This window comes from Apodemus sylvaticus, chromosome 7, assembly GCF_947179515.1.
Source record: "Apodemus sylvaticus chromosome 7, mApoSyl1.1, whole genome shotgun sequence".
NCBI lineage: Eukaryota > Metazoa > Chordata > Mammalia > Rodentia > Muridae > Apodemus > Apodemus sylvaticus.
In genome coordinates, this window is record NC_067478.1 from 39118141 (window position 1) to 39134211 (window position 16071).

Genomic DNA, 16071 nt, shown 5'->3' on the forward strand with positions numbered 1-16071 from the left:
TGCCTTGGCTTCCTTTAGCGAATTACCAATTCTTTCCCAAGTTCTCTTGTTTAACGTTCGTTTTTCTTGGAACCAAGGACAGCAAGAATATATCTGGTCCAAGAAATCCTCCAATCTTCCTTCTTTAAACCCTATCCCTTTCGCCTGAAGCAACTCTTGAATATTGCGGGCACAAATTTCGCAAGAACTTTCCTTTCCCATTTTTCCCTATCGTTCAACCCAAGCGGCCACTGTGCCGGGTCAGCACAACTTTGATTGCAAAACCATATCCCTCTGCACTCACAACAATAGAATAAAATTTTACACTAGTGCTAGCATTTGACTTCTATGTTGCTTACACTGCGGATACCATTTTCTTTTCACTTTTTCTGCGAAGCTTCGCCAGATAGGGTCACCCCAGGGAATTCTCCCGTATCAGGTCTGCCCACGTTCAGGCGCCAATATGTAGACCACCAGCGGCCACATACGAACTGGGTTACCTGGAAGAAAATTCTGATGTTAACGGGAAGGAGGGGGCGAGAGAGAGATGAGTCAAGGCGACAAGCCGGCCAAGACTAACTTTAATATTTTTATGACAAGATTTATAGTCTTAGGGGAATAAGCCACCCCTCCCAGAGGTCGGTCACATCAAAGGCAGGGCTGTGAAGTCTTCTTCGGCTCCAGATCTCAGCGGTTCGCCTGCTTTCAGCCTAGCAAGGTCTCTGTTTGTTCTCAGGTGAAGCCTTGAGGCAATGTTGGTAGTTAAGGTGACGGCGCCTTATTGTTCCAAGGAACAAAGGCCTGAGGTAGCCCATCGGAAGAGTGGGGGTTGCCAGCCAACTTAATGTTGTGGGGGAAGAGACATAAGGTGAAATCTCAGGGTTGTTTTGATTTACATTTCCCTAATGACTAATGATGTTGAGCACTTCTTAAGGTGCCTCTCGGCCATCCAAATTTCTTCAGGTGAAAATTCTTTTTTAGATCTGTACCCCATTTTTTAATATGGTTATTTGGTGGTTCCCTGGTGTCTAACTTCTTGAGTTCTTTGTATATGTTGGATATTAGCCCTCTATCAGATGTAGGGTTGGTGAATATCCTTTCCCACTTTGATGGTTGCCATTTTATCCTTTTAACAGCGTCTTTTGCCTTACAGAAACTTTGTAATTTTATGAGGTCCCATTTGTCAGTTCTTGATCTTAGAGCATAAGCTATTGGTGATCTATTCAGGAACTTTTCCCCCGTGCCCATGTCCTTTAGGGTCTTCCCCAGTTTCTTTTCTATTAGTTTCAGTGTGTTTGGTTTTACATGGAGGTCCTTGGTCCACTTGGAGTGAAATTTAGTACATGGAGATAAGAATGGATCAATTCGCATTCTTCTGCATGCTGACCTCCAATTGAACCAGCACCATTTGTTGAAAAGGCTATCTTTTTTCCACTGGATGTTTTCAGCTCCTTTTTCGAAGATCAAGTGACCATAAGTGTGGGGATTCATTTCTGGATCTTCAATTCTATTGCATTGGTCTACTTGTCTGTCACTGTGCCAATACCATTGCTCCGTAGTATTGCTTGAAGTCAGGGAGACTGATTACCCCAGTATTTCTTTTGTTGTTGGGAATAGTTTTAGCTATCCTGGGTTTTGTGTTATTCCAAATGAATTTGAGAATTTCTTTTTCTAACTCTGTGAAGAAATGAGTTGGGATTTTGATGGGGATTGCGTTGAATCTGTAGATTGCTTTTGGCAAGATGGCCATTTTAACTATATTAATCCTGTCAATCCACGAGCATGGCAGATTTTTCTATTTTCTGAGGTCTTCTTCGATTTCCTTCTTCAGAGACCTGAAGTTCTTGTCCTATAGATCTTTCACTTGTTTGGTTAGAGTCACACCAAGATACTTTATATTGTTTGTGGCTATTGTGAAGGGTGTCATTTCCCTAACTTCTTTCTCAGCCTGTTTATTCTTTGAGTATAGGAAGGCAACTGATTTGCTTGAGTTGATTTTATCACCAGCCACTTTGCTGAAGTCGTTTATCAGCTGTAGGAGTTCTCTGTTGGAGATTTTCAGGTCACTTAAGTAGATTATCATGTCATCTGTTCAATAAAAGAAAATCCATCAATGCTATCCACTACATAAACAAACTCAAAGAAAAAAACCCTATGATCATCTCATTAGATGCAGAAAAAGCATTTGACAAAATTCAGCATCCTTTCATGCTAAAAGTCTTGGAAAGAACAGGAATTCAAGACCCATACCTAAGCATCGTTAAAGCAATATACACCAAACCGGTATCCAACATCAAACTAAAAGGAGAGAAACTTGAAGCAATCCCACTAAAATCAGGGACTAGACAAGGCTGTCCTCTCTCTCCATATCTTTTCAATATAGTACTTGAAGTTCCTTGTACTAAGGAGACAAGAAGACAAATTGGAATGGAAGAATTCAAATTATCACTATTTGCAGATGACATGAAAATTTTATTTTCAATCATAAAAAAAAGAAGGCTCCTGCCCCATTTTTTAATAGGGTTGTTCGGTTTTCTGGAGTCTAACTTCCTGAGTTCTTTATATATATTGGATATTAGTCCTCTATCAGATGTAGGATTGGTGAAGATCTTTTCCCAATTTGTTGGTTGCCGATCTGTCCTCTTGATGGTGTCCTTTGCCTTACAGAAACTCTGTAACCTTATGAGGTCCCATTTGTCAATTCTTGCTCTTAGTGCATACGCTATTGGTGTTATGTTCAGAAACTTTCTCCCTGTACCGATGTCCTCAAGGGTCTTCCACAGTTTCTTTTCTATTAGCTTCAGAGTGTCTGGCTTTATGTGGAGGTCCTTGATCCATTTGGATTTCAGCTTAGTACAAGGAGACAAGGATGAATCAATTCGCATTCTTCTGCATGCTGACCTCCAGTTGAACCAGCACCATTTGTTGAAAAGGCTATCTTTTTTCCATTGGATGTTTTCAGCCTCTTTGTCGAGGATCAAGTGGCCATAGGTGTGTGGGTTCATTTCTGGATCTTCAATCCTGTTCCATTGATCCTCCTGCCTGTCACTGTACCAATACCATGCAGTTTTTAACACTATCTCTCAGAGTTAAACAAAGAATTCTCACCTGAAGAACTTCGGATGGCGGAGAAGCATCTTAAAAAATGCTCAACTTCATTAGTCATTAGGGAAATGCAAATCAAAACAACCCTAAGATTTCATCTTATACCAGTCAGAATGGCTAAGATTAAAAATTCAGGAGACAGCAGGTGTTGGAGAGGGTGTGGAGAAAGAGGAACACTCCTCCAATGCTTGTGGGGTTGCAAATTGGTACAACCACTCTGGAAATCAGTCTGGCGGTTCCTCCGAAAACTGGGCACCTCACTTCCAGAAGATCCTGCTATACCACTCCTGGGCATATACCCAGAGGATTCCCCACCATGTAATAAGGATACATGCTCTACTATGTTCATAGCAGCCCTATTTATAATTGCCAGATGCTGGAAAGAACCCAGGTATCCCTCAACAGAAGAGTGGATGCAAAAAATGTGGTATATCTACACAATGGAGTACTATTCAGCCATTAGAAATAATGAATTCATGAAATTCTTAGGCAAATGGATGGAGCTAGAGAACATCATACTAAGTGAGGTAACCCAGACTCAAAAGGTGAATCATGGTATGCACTCACTAATAAGTGGTTATTAACCTAGAAAACTGGAATACCCAAAACATAATCCACACATCAAATGAGATACAAGAAGAAAGGAGGAGTGGTCCCTGGTTCTGGAAAGACTCAGTGAAAGAGTATTCGGCAAAACCAGAACGGGGAACTGGGAAGCGGTGGGAGGGAGGACAGGGGAAGAGAAGGGGGCTTATGGGACTTTCGGGGGGGGGGCTAGAAAAGGGGAAATCACTTGAAATGTAAATAAATTATATCGAATAAAAAAATAAAAAAAAAAAGAAGGCTCCTGCCAGAGGCCTCAGGACTGGATCCTCTGCTCTGCAGGGAAGGACTCACCAGTGCAAGCTGCCTCCTCCCAGCTGGCCTCTGGGTGCACAGCTGGCCTCCGACACTGCCTGGAGATGGGGTACCGTGCAGAAAGACTTTTTATATCTACCATTTTATATGTAAAATTTTCCATGAAATAGTCAATTTTAACATGTTTGTCTATATATTTCTTGAATTTTACCAGAAATATTTTCTGGTAAATCTTCAATTTTATCTGAAAATGTTTATAATTCCACCTTCAATCAACTTAGAATTATCTTCATGCCTATCATTTTATCTGTATAATTTTCATGATAATCTTTAATTTTAACATGTTTTTCTATATATATCTCTAATTTTATCAGAAATATTTTTCATGTAAATCTTCAAGTTTATCAGAAAATGTTTACAATTCCACTTTCAACCATCTCTTCTATCATGACAACATAAACTCCCAGCTGTAAAAGAAGAGATCTGAGAAACTGCATGGGAGATTCTTGAATGGTGTGTGTGTGTGTGTGTGTATGTGTGTGTGTGTGTGTGTGTGTGTGTGTGTGAGAGAGAGAGAGAGAGAGAGAGAGAGAGAGAGAGAGAGAGAGAGAGAGAGAGATGTTCTTTCATACCTCTATTAGGTAGAGTTTACCTACTCTATATATGCTAATATCTCTGTGACTCGCAGAAAATTCATGCAATATGTTAGTAAGGAGTTAGATTTTTGAGTAGCAAATATTCTATGTCTTTCTCATGCTGGGCTACACAACGGGAACATAGTGTAAACCTATAGAGCTTGTGAGGTTCTTTGCCATAGGCTCATTTATGGCCTCTGGGATAGAAGACATTTGTCTTCACGTAAGTCATACACAGTGCAGCAGAAATTTTTCTGAGCCCCTCCCAGAGTCAACCAGAAGAAACATAGTATCTGACATGTTTTAGCTAGACTCAAATCAGGCCAAGTTAGAAATAAGAGTCGTTGAAAAGAAGGACTAAATTACACACAGTAAGACAGCACTAAGCAAGCAGACTTATAACAAAACAGAAATGGAACAGCCAGTGTTCAATACAGTTGATTGCACAGAACTTTTAAACACTTGTAATTTATGAAGGCATAAACAATTTTAGAAGATAAGAAATGAACTAAAAAAAATCTGTCACATATTAAAATTTTCAGACTTCCTATAAGTTAATAAAGCCATTGAAAACTGGGCAAAAAATATGAACAGGCAATTCTAAGAATTAATAAATATGAATATATGCTCAACATGAAGAGAAGCTGTACTAGTAACCAAGAGGAAATGAATTAACACAAACTAAGTGCATGTATGTAGTGTAAAAAAGTGGAGAAATGTGATAGATTACTAGGACTCATGTTTATCTCCTTGCACGAGGGAAATGCTGGGCACTCTTACCATGTTTATTGCAGGTTTATAGTTTAGTAAAACCACCATGGAAGAGAAAACTCCAGTAATTTCAAAATGGATATACACCATGAGCAAATAACTCTACAAATATCCACCCTAGAAAACATGCCTACACTCAGGGAAAGGTCTGGAAGTAACTCAAATAAATATACTCCAGCTGTAAGAGACAAGCTCTTCAACAGCATGTACGTACAACAAAACACAGTCAGAACTCTTTTAATTTTTATTTATGGTGTTAGAGGTTGAATTAGAGATCTTGCTCACGCAATACAGGGATTTCAAAATTGATGTACTTCCTCTGGCCATAAAATATTATTTAAAATGTTATTTTAAGTGCCCTGGGTTAATAAAAGCAGTTACAGCATAAATCTATGTGTTATCTGAGTAGGGGAGATGAAAGAGTCCTTTATGTGCCCCAGGTGGCTTTCTGCTCACTTACTATGTAGTTGAAGATGGCCTTGAAGTTTTTTCCCTCTTATCTTCCTTTTTACTTCCTAGAACAAGCACTTCCACGCATAGCCCAGATAACACTTTGTAAAGTATTTCCCAGAAAGACTAACCTAAGGGTACAATGCACTGATAGAACATATGCTCAGACCACATTAGGCTCAAGATTTGATCCCTAGTGACAAAGGGCTGTGAGGGAGTCTGGTTAGCCACACTTGATAGCGTGCTAAGAAAATGGAAAAAGTTGGTGTTTAAGTAATGAATGTAAAAAGCCGTACATATGGTTGACTATTACAACGCGATAAAGCACATATGACAATATTTAATACCAGCTCTTTCTGTAGTATTTCTCAATTGTCATAAAAAAAAAACCCTAGAAAAGGCAGGCACTTGGGGATCCGCGCTGCTGATACAGAAGATATTGTTTAAAAAAAAAATGATACTGTTCTCAAGCCCAGACCTCACAGCTAGAATTAAAGTTGGAGAAAGAAATGTTCTCCGACTATAAAAAAAGGGGAACAGGCTAGAGAGATAGCTCAGAAGTTAAGAGCACTGATTGCTCTTCCAGGGGTCCTAATTTAAAATTCCAGCAACCACATGCTGGCTCACAACAATCTGTAATAGAGTCTGATACCCTTTTCTGGTGTGTCTGAAGTCAGCTACTGTGTGCTCTCATACATAAAATAAATGTATAAATCTTAATTTTAAAATCTTTAAGAAAACATTTCCAGTAGGGGCCACTGGAAATGACCCAGGGGATTTTTGTTTTGTTTAATTTTAATTAAGAGCATCTCAAAATAAGGCATACAAACAGACTGGAATCCTTTGATTGTTATTTTGTTGTTTTAATTAGTAAGGAAACTTTACATTCCTATTCTTCATTTTATATATATAAATAATGTATATGTCATCACACATACCCAGCCTCCATTCTGCCATATCCATTCTCCTGTGTTATTGATTATGAATTCTGCCACAAAACTGGAAGCTTGATTGTAAGCACCTACATCCAGGGCCATCTGTTCTTGTGGAAGTTTTTTGAGGAGAACACCCCCAAAGGCAAATATACTTACAATCATTCCCCAGTTAATGATGCCATCTTCAAATTCTTTTTCCATCACTTGGTTGAATATTATTCTGGCATATCTATGAATTCCATGTGAAAGTCATCCAAGAATAGCTTCAGCTTCTTTTCAACTTCCTTCTGAATGGAGAAAGCGACTCTGTAGCACTCTGGATGTTTTGCTTGGAACCGATTCAAAGGCAGGTGCCTGCAGGACATACTGAAGATAGTTCTCAGCCAGGGAGTGGACATCCATGAACTCATAGGCTGTCATCTTCCCTGGCAGAGCTGACTGGAGCTGTCCACCTAGAGGCCGAGGAGGACTGCAAAGATATGGCTTGTCAGGGGAGGACAGAGAAATATATCAGTATAATCCAAATAAACCCTTTCCTCGACAACCTGATTTTTGGTCATAGACTTTTGTCACAACAATATAAATGTTAACTAAGATACACATCATAACTCATAACAGAGATTAAGAGAGTGTTGAAGAAGAGAGAGGTTAGGTTTTAGATGATAACATTTCCTATAGTGTAAACATTAGTTTTAATATAAATGCATGTAGAAAAGTAATATTTATAATTGGCGCCTAAAGTGGGGCACCAGTTTTAAATGGTAATTTTAATATAAATGTATGCTGTAAATGAATACAGTGGCTGTTTTTCTTTAACCTATCTAGTTCCCCAATAACTGCACAGAGAGACCAAGATTTATTTTCAAGCTTTATCTCAATACCATGTCAGTCAATTATCTATTTTAATTCTCTAAATGAATTTTGATACCTCCCAACTAAAATCCCCTTTAGGGCCTTCTGTGTTGCAGCTGAAGTCTTATGATATCTGCTCTCTTTCCTCCTTGTGGCTCCATCTGCCTTCTTTTCTTCTTCTCCTCCTCCCCTGGGAGGAGAATGTTCTGCTGTATTCTTTCTTCTGTCTGTCATTGTGTGATCCACTTTTATTGACAAGGCAGAGTATAAATGGTAGGAACTGTTTACACAAACTTAGGACAGGAGATTCTTGGCAGAAACATTACAATGCTGTATTGGATTGAAACAAGAGGGCAGAGAAATCAGTATTTGGTAACACAAGGATAAACTTTGCATAGTGAACAATAAGTTTGTGCCTATATTATATAATTTTCTGCAAGCTTGAATCAGCAGTATTATTATTTAATAATAGTATTAAAGAAATATGGCTACTTTACTAATAATACCCATGAAATAAAAAAAGAAAATGATCCAGTTTTAGTACATACTCAGTGCATACTTTTTAAGAATTCATTTATATTTTCTTTGCATTTGCATGAGTGTATGTATGTGTCACCCAAATAAGTTACAAGAGGGTGTTGGATCCCTGAGAACATGAGTTACAGGCAACCTGATGCAGGTACTCAGATGGAACCAGGATCCCTGAATCAGTAGCAAGTGTTCTTACTTCCTGAGTCACTTCTCTAGTCCTTAAAATATCTTTGTATATCATGTATATGGTTAGAATTCATGGGAGAAATATCTTACAGTGCAAAGGTCCCCTGTGACTATTTCTGTTAGCTCACAGATCACAGGCCAGAACTCCTTTCTGGCCTCTAATGGTATTTGAGTATCCTAAGAACCACCACAATGAAACGAGGATTGTTTCGCCCTCTCTCACAGTCCTATGATGCTCAGAATTTCTGAAAGAGTGATCAAATAATGTGGCTTAAGAATTTTAACACTCCTCTATGGTCAGGGTACCTTTTCCATATCTTTTTCTCGCTCTACCAATTGCCTTAAGTCTGGACCCAACAAATAGTTGTCTTATTTTTTTTCCTCTCATTTTAAGTTTTTTTTTTTTTAATTCGATATATTTTTTATTTACATTTCAAATGATTTCCCCACTCCCCGAAAGTCCCGTAAGCCCCCTTCTCTCCCCCTGTCCTCACACGCACCACTTCCTACTTCCCCGTTCTGGTTTTCCCAAATACTGCATCACTGAGTCTTTCCAGAACAAGGGGCCACTCCTCCTTTCTTCTTGTACCTCATTTGATGTGTGGATTATGTTTTGGGTATTCCAGTATTCTAGGTTAATATCCACTTATTAGTGAGTGCATACCATGATTCACCTTTTGAGTCTGGGTTACCTCACTTAGTATGATGTTCTCTAGCTCCATCCATTTGCCTTAGAATTTCATGAATTCATTGTTTTTAATGGCTGAATAGTACTCCATTGTGTAGATATACCACATTTTTTGCATCCACTCTTCTGTTGAGGGATACCTGGGTTCTTTCCAGCATCTGGCAATTATAAATAGGGCTGCTATGAACATAGTAGAGCATGTATCCTTATTACATAGTGGGGAATCGTCTGGGTATATGCCCAGGAGGGGTATAGCAGGACCTTCTGGAAGTGAGGTGCCCAGTTTTCAGAGGAACCGCCAGACTGATTTCCAGAGTGGTTGTACCAATTTGCAACCCCACCAGCAGTGGAGGAGTGTTCCTCTTTCTCCACATCCTAGCCAACACCTGCTGTCTCCTGAATTTTTAATCTTAGTCATTCTTACTGGTGTAATGTGAAATCTCAGGGTTGTTTTGATTTGCATTTCCCTAATGACTAATGAAGTTGAGCATTTTTTAAGATGCTTCGCCGCCATCTGAAGTTCTTCAGGTGAGAATTCTTTGTTTAACTCTGTACCCGATTTTTTAATAGGGTTGTTTGGATTTCTGGAGTCTAACTTCTTGAGTTCTTTATATATATTGGATATTAGCACTCTATCTGATGTAGGATTGGTGAAGATCTTTTCCCAATTTGTTGGTGGCCGATTTGTCCTTTTGATGGTATCCTTTGCCTTACAGAAACGTTGTAATTTTATGAGGTCCCATTTGTCAATTCTTGATCTTAGAGCATACACTATTGGTGTTCTGTTCAGAAACTTTCTCCCTGTACCGAGGTCCTCAAGGGTCTTCCACAGTTTCTTTTCTATTAGCTTCAGAGTGTCTGGCTTTATGTGGAGGTCCTTGATCCATTTGGATTTGAGCTTAGTACAAGGAGACAAGGATGGATCAATTCGCATTCTTCTGCATGCTGACCTCCAGTTGAACCAGCACCATTTGTTGAAAAGGCTATCTTTTTTCCATTGGATGTTTTCAGCCTCTTTGTCGAGGATCAAGTGGCCATAGGTGTGTGGGTTCATTTCTGGATCTTCAATCCTGTTCCATTGATCCTCCTGCCTGTCACTGTACCAAAACCATGCAGTTTTTAACACTATTGCTCTGTAGTATTGCTTGAGGTCGGGGATACTGATTCCCCCAGACTTTCTTTTGTTGCTGAGAATAGTTTTAGCTATCCTGGGTTTTTTGTTATTCCAGATGAAATTGAGAATTGCTCTTTCTAACTCTGTGAAGAATTGAGTTGGGATTTTGATGGGTATTGCATTGAATCTGTATATTGCTTTTTGGCAAAATGGCCATTTTAACTATATTAATTCTACCGATCCATGAGCATGAGAGGTTTACCCATTTTTTTGAGGTCTTCTTCCATTTCCTTCTTCAGAGTCTTGAAGTTCTTGTCATACAGATCTTTCACATGTTTGGTAAGAGTCACCCCAAGATACTTTATACTGTTTGTGGCTATTGTGAAGGGGGTCATTTCCCTAATTTCTTTCTCAGCCTGCTTATCCTTTGAGTATAGGAAGGCCACTGATTTGCTTGAGTTGATTTTATAACCTGCCACTTTGCTGAAGTTGTTTATCAGCTGTAGGAGTTCTCTAATGGAGTTTTTTGTTTCACTGAGTTAGACTATCATGTCATTTGCAAATAATGATAGTTTGACTTCTTCCTTTCCAATTTGTATCCCTTTGACCTCCTTATGTTGTCGAATTGCTGGAGCTAATACCTCAAGTACAATATTGAAAAGATAAGGAGAAAGGGGTCAGCCCTGTCTAGTCCCTGATTTTAGTGGGATTGCTTCAAGTTTCTCTCCATTTAGTTTGATGCTGGCTACCGGTTTGCTGTATATTGCTTTTACTATGTTTAGGTATGGGCCTTGAATTCCTGTTCTTTCCAAGACTTTAAGCATGAAAGGATGCTGAATTTTGTCAAATGCTTTTTCAGCATCCAATGAAATGACCATGTGGTTTTTTTCTTTGAGTTTGTTTATGTAGTGGATTGCACTGATGGATTTCCGTATATTGAACCAACCCTGCATTCCCGGGATAAAGCCTACTTGATCATGGTGGCTGATCGTTCTGATGTGTTCTTGGATTTGGTTGGCAAGAATTTTATTGAGTATTTTTGCATCGATGTTCATAAGGGAAATTGGTCTGACGTTCTCTTTCTTTGTTGGATCTTTGTGCGGTGTTGGTATCAGAGTAATTGTGGTTTCGTAGAATGAATTGGGTAGTGTTCCTTCTGTTTCTATTTTGTGGAATAGTTTGAAGAGTATTGGTGTTAACTCTTCTTTGAAGGTCTGATAGAATTCTGCACTGAAACCATCTGGTCCTGTGCTTTATTTGGTTGGAAGACTTTCTATGACTCCTTCTATTTCTTTAGGCGTTATGGGACTGCTTAGATGATCTATTTGGTCCTGATTTAATTTTGGTATTTGGTATCTGTCAAGGAAATTGTCCATTTCCTCCAGATTCGCCAGTTGTGTTGAGTATTGGCTCTTGAAGTAGGATCTGATGATTTTTTGTATTTCCTCAGTATCCCTTGTTATATCTCCCTTTTCATTTCTAAGTTTGTTAATTTGGATACTTTCTCTGTGCCCTTTGGTCAGTCTGGCTAAAGGTTTATCTATCTTGTTGATTTTCTCAAAGAACCAGCTCCTGGTTGTGTTGATTTTCTCAAAGAACCAGCTCCTGGATTCGTTGATTCTTTGTACAGTTCTCTTTGTTTCCATTCGATTGATTTCAGACCTGAGTTTGATGATTTCCTGTCTTCTACTCCTCCTGGGTGAATTGGCTTCTTTTTGTTCCAGGACTTTCAGGTGTGTCGTTAAGCTTCTAGAGTATGCTCTCTCCATTTTCTTTTTGGAGGCACTCAGAGCTATGAATTTTCCTCTTAGCACTGCTTTCATTGTGTCCCAAAGATTTGGGTATGTTGTGCCTTCATTTTCATTAAATTATAAAAAGTCTCTGATTTCTTTCTTGATTTCTTCTTTGGCCAAGGTGTCATTGAGTAGAGTATTATTCAGCCTCCATGTGTATGTGGGCTTTCTGTTGTTTTTGTTCCTATTGAAAACCACTCTTACACCATAGTGATCTGATAGGAGGCATGGGATTAGTTATATCACCTTATATTTGTTGAGGTTTGCCTTGTGACCCATTATATGGTCGATTTTGGAGAAGGTACCATGAGGTTCTGAGAAAAATGTATATTCTTTTGCTTTAGGGTGAAATGTTCTATAAATATCAGTCAAATCCAATTGGTCCAAAGCTTCAATTAGTTTTACTGTGTCCCTATTTAGTTTCTGTTTTCCCGATTGGTCCATTGAGGAGTGTGGAGTTTTGAAGTCCCCCACAATTATTGTGTTAGGTGCAATGTGTGCTTTGAGCTTTAGTAAAGTTTCTTTTATGAATGAGGGTGCCCTTGCATTTGGCGCATAGATGTTCAGAAGTGAAAGTTCTTCTTGGAGGATTTTTCCTTTGACCAGCAAGAAGTGTCCTTCTGTGTCTCTTTTGATGACTTTAGGTTGAAAGTCAATTTTATCTGATATTAGAATGGCTACTCCTGCTCGTTTCCAGTGACCATTGGCTTGTAAGATTGTCTTCCAGCCTTTTACTCTAAGGTAGTTTTTATCTTTGACACTGAGGTGTGTCTCCTGTATGCAGCAAATTGTAGGGTCCTGTTTCCTTATCCAGCCTGTTAGTCTATGTCTTTTTATTGGGGAATTGAGACCATTGATATTAAGAGAGATTAAGGAATAGTGATTAATACTTCCTGTCATTTTTGATGTTCTTTTTAGATTTGAGTGGTTATCTACTTTTGCGTTTGATGAAGGAAGGTAACTATCTTGCTTTTTCCAGGGTGTAGTTTCCCTCCTTGTATTGGAGTTTTCCTCCTATTATTCTTTGCAGAGCTGGGTTTGTGGAAAGATATTGTGTAAATTTGGTTTTGTCATAGAATATCTTGGTTTCTCCATCTATGGTGAATGAGAGTTTTGCTGGGTATAGTAGTCTTGGCTGACATTTGTGTTCTCTTAGAGTCTGCATGAGATCTGCCCAGAATCTTCTAGCTTTCATGGTCTCTGGTGAGAAGTCTGGTGTGATTCTGATAGGTCTTCCTTTATATGTTACTTGGCCTTTTTCTCTTACTGCCTTTAATATTCTTTCTTTGCTTAATGCATTTGGGGTTTTGATTATTATGTAACGGGAGGTATTTCTGCTCAGGTCCAGTCTGTTTGGAGTTCTGTAGGCTTCTTGTATATTCATATTCATCTCTCTCTTTAAGTTAGGAAAGTTTTCTTCCATAATTTTGTTGAAGATATTTGCTGGCCCTTTCTGTTGTAAATCTTCACTCTCATCTATACCTATAATCCTTAGGTTTGGTCTTCTCATTGTATCCTGGATTTCCTGGATGTTCTGGGATACAAGCTTTTTGCATTTTGCATTTTCTTTGACAGGTGAGTCAATGGTTTCTATGGTATCTTCAGCATCTGAGATTCTTTCTTCCATCTCTTGTATTCTGTTGTTTATATTTGTATCTATGGCCCCTGATTTCTTCTCAAGGTTTTCTGTCTCCAAAGTTGTCTCCCTTTGTGATTTTTTAGTTGTTTCTACTTCTGTTTGTAGATCCAGGATGGCTTTGCTCAGTTCCATCATTTGTTTGTTTGTGTTTTCCTGTAATTCTTTAAGAGATTTTTGGTTTCCTCTTTCATGACTTCTGCCTGTTGACTCAAGTTCTCCTGTATTTCTTTAAGTTTTTTTTTTCCCTTTCTTCTTTATTGGCTTCTATCTCTTGGGCCTTATTCTCCTGCATTTCTTTAAGTGATTTTTGTGTTTCCATTATACGGGTTTCTAGCTTATTCATATTCCCCTATATTTCTTTAAGAGATTCATTCATGTCCTTTTTGTGTTCTTCTAGCAGCATCATGAACACTGATTTTAAATCCAAATCTTGTTTCTCTGGTGTGTTGGCATAACCAGGACTTGCTGATGTTGGAGAGTTTGGTTCAGATGCTGCCATATTGTCTAGATTTTGTTAGTAGTGTTCCTGCATTTGCCCTTTGCCCTCTTGTTCTCTGGAGCTAGTTGGGCTTGTCTCTGGCTGGTGTTTCAGCCTCCTGAGAGGCTCTAGGGCTATTTCTGCAACCCTGGATGGCAGGGTTTCCCCTGTTGCAGATTGCTGATGTGCTGTCCTCCTCTTGGGTGCCCTTGCAGCCCTAGTGTTCTTTGCCCCAGATTGTGTCTGTGAACCAGATGGTGCCCGTTTGCTCCTTCAGGGAGTGCTGAGGCTGTATGCTGCAGGGACCTTTCCTGAGTGCTGATCACTCTGCTGGGCAGCGGAACTCCCAACCAGGTTGGTGCACACAAGGCTAGCCTTGCTTCTCAGGCCCTGAGTCTAGGCAAAAGCCTGGCAGGCTGATGTCCGAGCAAAGTTCCCCTCAGCTGTGAGTGTTAATTGGCTGTCGTGCATGCGCTCCCTGAGAGTGCTGGAAGAGTCTACTGGGCTAACAACCTCCTGGCCGGGTCGGCACACAGATGGCCCACTGAGCAGCCCAGGGCCTAGGGGCAGTCCAGGGCCTGACAGTCTGAGACCCCTGCTATGTCCGTCTCGGGCTATGCCTGTTAGCCAGTTTGGTTTTGCCTGCTAGGACTCTCTGGCTTCCCGTAGGAAAAATGGCGGTGGTGTGGGCGCCAGCCTGGACAAACAACCTCCTGGCCAGGTTTGCACACCGGTGGCCCCCAGACCAGCCCAGGCCCTGGGTGCAGGCCAATGCCTGTCTGGCTTAGACCCCCGCGATGTTGGTCTTGGGTTATATTTGCATACCTCAGTCTGTCTGATTTCTCTGGTGTCTGAGAACCAATATGGAGGCCTCGTAACTGACTGGCAGGAGGCAGAGTTCTGATGTGGCTTCTGTGTGGTGAAAGGCACGGTAAATCCGCCACTGCTTGCAGCCTGGCTGGCCAGCGATGGCCAGTGGTCGTGGGCACAGGGTCTGCCTAGACCCTGTCAGCTTGGTTCTACTGCTGATGGCCCTTCCTCTGGACCAGCACCTGCTGTTGGCACTTGGCACAGTTACTACAGTCAATAGTTGTCTTCTTGAATGGTTGGAATACACTAAAGTCAAAGCTAGGTCCAACTATATTTTGATTTTATATTTCTGAAATATTTGTCCAAAAGAAGCTACCTTTAACTTTAAAAATATTGTGCCTTTACATATTATATTTTGTAGAGTTTCCAAATAATTATATTTTAAGGCTAGATGAAAGAGAAAAAGAAAAATCTCACATACATAGTACCATTAAAAAAAGGAAGTTTATGTATCAATAACGTGCAAATGTTCTAGGGCAGCAATGTGGATAAGAAGCAAGTAGTTGACCAAGAAACATGTCTGAAGACATGGAAAATATCACCCACTATGATTACAGTTTGTGGGGCTTTTTCTTGGCTAAGTTGATATGTAGAATTTTGTATAAAATAGACCCTACATCAATACACTCTGAGCAGGTCCATTATAATATATAGAAACTGAAAACAATATGTTTATTATATCAGTCTATAATTGCACACTAAAAAATAATGTACCAGGACTGTGTTGTATACTAGATTGGTAGGTAGGTAGGTAGATAGATAGATAGATAGATAGATAGATAGATAGATAGATAGATGATAGATACAGAGATAGAGAGATAGAGAGACAGAGAGATATCTATACCACCAACAACAACACAAAAAACCTTACAAATAGTTTTCAGTCCAGAAAAAAAATTTGTATATTATACATAGTCCAAGGATTTACTGGATGAAATAATTAGAATAGGTTGGATACTTCCTGAACAAACTATGATGGTCCTAGACTGTAGCCATGCCATAGTTCTGAAACTCTGAGTTGTGTCCACTGTGAATTAAGTGGTACAAGCTGACTGAAGAGATAGAGGTGATGGAGGAAGAATTGCCAATGTTTCCATATTTTAGAAGTCCTTTTGCCTAGGGTCTGGGATTTATCGTAGCATGCTTGTCTGGGGTCAATGTCAGCAGCACAAATACAGAATGAAAAC

General features: G+C 39.6%; 1 pseudogene; it reads right to left on the bottom strand.

The window, feature by feature from the left end:
- Positions 1–6770: 6770 nt before the first annotated feature.
- On the bottom strand, positions 6771–7153 carry LOC127689622 (bcl-2-related protein A1-like; annotated as a pseudogene).
- Positions 7154–16071: the final 8918 nt, after the last annotated feature.